Here is a 6,000-nt window from a genome sequence, read left to right on the forward strand (position 1 = left end):
TGGGTTATGAAGATACCCCTGGAGAAGGAAATGGCAACCCACTCCAGGATTTTTGCCTAAAATGTTCCACAGATATAAGAGCCTGGTGGGGTACAGTCTGTGGAGTCACAAAAGAGTTGGACACAACTGAGTGACTGAGCACACACGCACATAAACACATCAAAGGCTAAGCAAGGTAAAACTAATTTATCACTACAGATATCAAAATACTGGTTTCCTTTGGTAGTGAAGTTTAACTAAAAGGAGTCAAAAAGAAACTTTTAGGTGTGATAAAATTGCCCTGCATCTTGACTGGGATGATGGTTACATGGGTGGTTACAAGTGGTAACAACTCATCAAATGGCACAATTAATATCTGTGAACTTAAATATATCCATGCACTTTTCTCTGTGTAAAGTTTATTTCAAAATGTTTTTTAAAGATTCATGCCCACCAAAGAAACATTTTTCATTCTAAATAATATCTGGAAATCCCTTTTTTGATGTTTGATATTGCCTAACAAATGAGACTATTGAACCAGACAGTGCATACTTATCAAATATAGGAAATTGATGTTTCTTAATGTGCAATTGTCTTATAGTTGTATGATGACTCACCTCTCTGATTATGATCATGTCGTTATCTAATTCTTCCATTTACTCCAAAGGTAATGTCCACCTAGATGGCTTAAATAGTATATCTGAATATTATATTCTACTATTTGACATATTTACACACCTTTATGTGCTGTGCTTAGTTTCCCAGTCATGTCTGACTCCTTGTGATCATATGGTTTGTAGCCCGCCAAGCTCCTCTATCCAATAAATTTTCCATGCAAGAATACTGGAACAGGTTGCCATTTTCTACTCCAGGGGATTTTTCTGACCAAGGGATCAAACCCACATCTCCTGCATTGGCAGGTGGATTCTTTAACATTGTACCACCTGGGAAGCACACAAAGCTTTATTGCAAGGCTTAAAACTTCTAATCTGATTGAAAGCTGAATTTTTTTTTATTGTTTCTTTCTATATGATTGATCACAACATTATTACAGATATTAAAATGAAAGAAATTGAACTCATGAATTTCTTTTGGATTTTTAGTTGTTCCATTGACACATTTTAGCTAAACTATCATGCATTTAACAAATGAAAAACTGAGACTTTCAGAGAAAAATTTATCTTTTCCCAAAATAATATACATTGTATTTAATGGACAGAGAATCCATACTAGATCTTTTGACACTTTCACTATTGTTCTTCACACGGAAATGGAACATTCCAGAAACTAAGTTTATGACTTATTATTTAGTAGGTGTGATCGTTAATTTTGTGTGTCAACTTGATTGGGCCATCAGTTCAGTTCAGTCACTCAGTCGTGTCTGACTCTTTGTGACCCCATGGACTGCAACACGCCAGGCTTCCCTGTCCATCACCAACTCCCAGAACTTGCTCAAACGTATGTCCATCAAGTTGGTGAGGCCGTCCAACCATCTCATCCTTTGTCGTCCCCTTCTCCTCCCACCTTCAATCTTTCCCAGCATCAGGGTCTTTTCCAATGAGTCAGTTCTTTACATCAGGTGGCCAAAGTATTGGAGTTTCAGCTTCAACATCAGTCCTTCCAATGAATATTCAGGACTGATTTCCTTTAGAATGGACTGGATTGATCTCCTTGCAGTCCAAGGGACTCTCAGGAGTCTTCTCCAACACCACAGTTCAAAAGCATCAATTCTTCGGTGCTCAGCTTTCTTTATAGTACAACACTCACATCCATACATGACTATTGGAAAAACCATAGCTTTGACTAGATGGACCTTTGTTGGCAAAGTAATGTCTCTATTATTTAATATGCTGCCTAGATTGGTCATAGCTTTTCTTCCAAGGAGCAAGCGTCTTTTAATTTCATGGCTGTAGTCACCATCTGCAGTGATTTTGGAGCCCAAGAAAATAAAGTCTGTCACTGTTTCAATTGTTTCCCCATCTATTTGCATAAAGTGATGGGACAAGATACCATGATCTTCGTTTTTTGAATGCTGAATTTTAAGCCAGCTTTTTCACTCTCCTCTTTCACTTTCATCAAGAGGCTCATCAGTTCCTTTTCACTTTCTGCATGCATAAGGGTGGTGTCATCTGTGTATCCAAGATTACTGATATTTCTCCCAGAAATCTTGATTCTAGCTTGTGCTTCATCCAGCCCAGCATTTCGCATGATGTACTCTGCATATTAGTTAAATAAGCAGTGTGACAATACACAGCCTTGACGTACTCCTTTCCCAATTTGGAGCCAGTCTGTTGTCCATGTCAAGTTCTAACTGTTGCTTCCTGACCTGCATACAGATTTCTCAGGAGGCAGGTCAGGTGGTCTGGTATTCCCATCTCTTTCAGAATGCTCCACAGTTTGTTGTTATCTACATAATCAAAGGATTTGGCATGATTAATAAAGAAGTAAATGTTTTTCTGGAACTCTCTTGCTTTTTCAATGATCCAATGGATGTTGGCAATTCGATCTCTGGTTCCTCTGCCTTTTCTAAATCCAGCTTGAACATCTGGAAGTTCATGGTTCACGTATTGCTGAAGCCTGACTTAGAGAATTTTGAGCATTACTTTGCTAGCATGTGAGATGAATGCAACTGTGTGGTAGTTTGAACATTCTTTGGCATTACCTTTCTTTGGGATTGAAATGAAAACTGACCTTTTCCAGTCCTGTGCCCACTGCTGAGTTTTCCAAATTTGCTGGCATATTGAGTGCAGCACTGTTACAGTATCATCTTATAGGATTTGAAATAGCTCAACTGGAATTCCATTAGTTCCACTAATTTTGTTCGTAGTGAAACAAAGGACCACTTGACTTCACATTCCAGGATGTCTGGCTCTAGGTCAGTGATCACACCATCACGATTGGGCCATATAGTACTCAAAATTTGGTCAAAAATTCTGGATACTTCTGTGAGAGTTTTTTTTGGATGAGATAAACATACCATTCGGTATACTGAGTAAAGCATATTGCCCTCCATAAAGTGGGTGAGTCTCTGCTGATCAGTTGAAGGCTTGACAAGTACATAAGCCTGACCCTCTCATGAGATTCCCCCTTCCTGATGACCAGGGTTGGCATATAGCATATGTTTATTCTTTATTTAAAACTCAGATAATGGCTTATAGAAGCTAAGAGTATTATATAAAAATTTGTTTAAAAAGTACAAGCTGGGGTATTGGTTCTTCCTGGTTCTACACTAACATGCCAGGCATGGGATTCAAACTAGTACATTGGCTGTGGCTCTGCAGATTTTGGAGTTGCCAGACTCCATAAACACATGAGCCGAAAGAAAGAGTTAGTCAATCAATCTCTTGTTGCTGTTGTTCAGTTGCTAAGTCATGTCCAGCTCTTTGTGACCCCATGAACTGCAGCATGCCAGGCTTCCCTGTCCTTCACTATCTCCTGGAGTTTGCTCAGACTCATGTCCATTATGTCAGTGATGCCATCCAACCATCTCATTCTCCATTACCCCTTTTCCCTCCTGCCCTCAATCTTTCCCAGCATCAGGGTCCTTTCTAATGTCAGCTCTTTGCATCAGGTGGCCAAAGTATTGGAGCTTCAGCATCAGTCCTTCCAATGAATATTCAGGGTTGATTTCCTTTAGGATTGACTGGTTTCATCTCCTTGCTGTCCAAGAGACTCTCAAGTGTCTTCTCTAGCACCACAGTTTGAAAGCATCAGTTCTACAGTGCTTAGCCTTCTTTATGGCCCAACACTGAAATACATGATTACCTGGAAAAAGCATAGATTTGACTATATGGAGCTTTTTCAGCAAAGTGATATCTCTGCTTTTTAATATGCTGTCTAGATTTGTCATAGCTTTTCTTCAGGGGGCAAGTGTCTTTAATTTTGTGGCTGCAGTCACTGTCTGCAGTGATTTTGGAGCCCAAGAAAATAAAATCTGTCAGCTTCCATTTTTTTGCCATATATTTGCCATGAAGTGATGGGCTGAGATGCCATGATCTTAGTTTTTGAATGTTGAGTTTTAAGCCAGCTTTTTCACTCTCTCTATATATAGAGAGAACTGTATATATATTTGTGTGTGTGTGTGTGTAAAACTCTATTAGTTCTGTTCTTTGGGGAACCCTGACTAATAGGGTTGGCATATAGCATATGTTTATTCTTTATTTAAAACTCAGGTAATGGCTTATAGAAGCTAAGAGTATTATATAAAAATTTGTTTAAAAAGTACTATAATATGAGTAGCATTTAGCCACAATTTAGTACCATGTTTTCTATAATAATATATGGTTTGAGTTTGGATTTTACAAACAGTTTTATCCTCTTTTTTCAGTGCAGGAGTGGGACATTTTCCTAATTTTCACTAATTGGTCCATTTATTGAACAGCCGCTATGAATGTGCACAAATGCTCAGTTGTATGAGTCTCTCATCTCTGCCAGACCATCTTTTGATTCTCTTATTGTTCCTTCAGTAAAGCCTTGCTCATAGTTAACAGAGGTAGTGCTGGAGGAAGGATATTTTCATTTTATGAAGTAGTGCAGAGTTTTGTCTTTTCCCCCTAGTTCAAGTAATGGCATCTGAAGCTGCAGGAATTGATAAACACTGGCAAGGGCAGGAGAAGGAAAATGGTTTCCTACTTTGGAGAGCAAAAACTGTATTGTTACAGCAAAAAGAGAAAGGAAGCCTCTAAAACCCAGTTGAGGTCCTATTTGATATGTAAGAGAATTATATACATGAGGAAATAGCCTAGGGACTTTCTACTGGGTAAATTGCTTTCTAAGATATTTATATTAGGAAAGACATTTTAGAATAATGTAGGAGCTCAATCTGAATTTTGCTATAGTGATACATAAAGTATGGACCAAACAGAAATGAGACAGAAAAATCAGATTAATGACAAGATACTGAAAAGGTTAACCTTTCAGAAATACAAATTATTGAATTATACCAGTTCTAGTGGTTTTAAAAAGCATTTGAAGAAAAAAGCTATACTTTCTTTTACATCAAGTATTGCTTCTCTGATCCTTTCTCTTTTACAAAGAGAAATAATCTCAAGTATTAGAAGAGTTGTGCGTAATTCTTAGATTGTAATTGTTTTAAAGCTATTTCCCTTTACTTATTTTCAAAGTAAGTACTGCCTTACTTTGAAAATCTGTTTAAAAATTCTTTCATATTTTAAAATTCTCTTTCTCATTATTTTTTTGTTGTTTTTAATATGAAGTGAAGAGGAATATGGAATTAATCATATGGTTCTCATTCTTGTTAATAATCTATAACAGTAATAGAGAATGTTCCTAATTCCTTTAAAAGTGCATTCAAAGTAGGTAGCAGCAGACCTAAAGATTTTACTTTTATCTTTTAGTTAAAATCTGGATTTCTCAAGTTTTAGATGAATTCTTTAAGCAATAATCCATTATTAATATAGTTAGAGCATATTATCTTTTATGCTTTTTAGTAGTTATCATGCATATTCTCTTTGAATGTAAGCTCTAATTGTAACTCAAAGATAATCTGTCATTAATTTTTATTATAAGGTACATTTTTATTATAAGAAGTATTTAGAAAAAAGACAAAACTTATTTTCCTTTCTGACCCCCAGGGAGAAATATATCTGATCTTTTAGGTACCTTTGCAGTGATCTAACATTCTTTGGCAGCTTAAGACTGTCTAGGCATTTCAACCCAGGCACATACTGAAGGACTGTGTCATAATAATAATAGAAATTCCATTATGCACATGAAAGAAAATACTCTTTTAACCTATATCTTCAAGTCGCTCATAATGAATACATAAAATTACAGATGACACTTTAGCCATCTATTCAATTGATTTCTTTAAAAATGTCTAACTTACTTAGCTCAACAGTTTATATAAGGGACTTCCAGAAGATGTTGAATCTTATCTTTTCAGCCACAGAGTTAGTCTTGAGTTTGAAACATTTCAGTTCACACCTCTTTTACTCAAAGTAGCTCTAAAGAAACTTTTCCAAACAAATTATTTCTGGGTCAGTTAATGCATTTTTTCAA

Source organism: Bubalus kerabau, chromosome 9 (assembly GCF_029407905.1).
Source record: "Bubalus kerabau isolate K-KA32 ecotype Philippines breed swamp buffalo chromosome 9, PCC_UOA_SB_1v2, whole genome shotgun sequence".
NCBI lineage: Eukaryota > Metazoa > Chordata > Mammalia > Artiodactyla > Bovidae > Bubalus > Bubalus kerabau.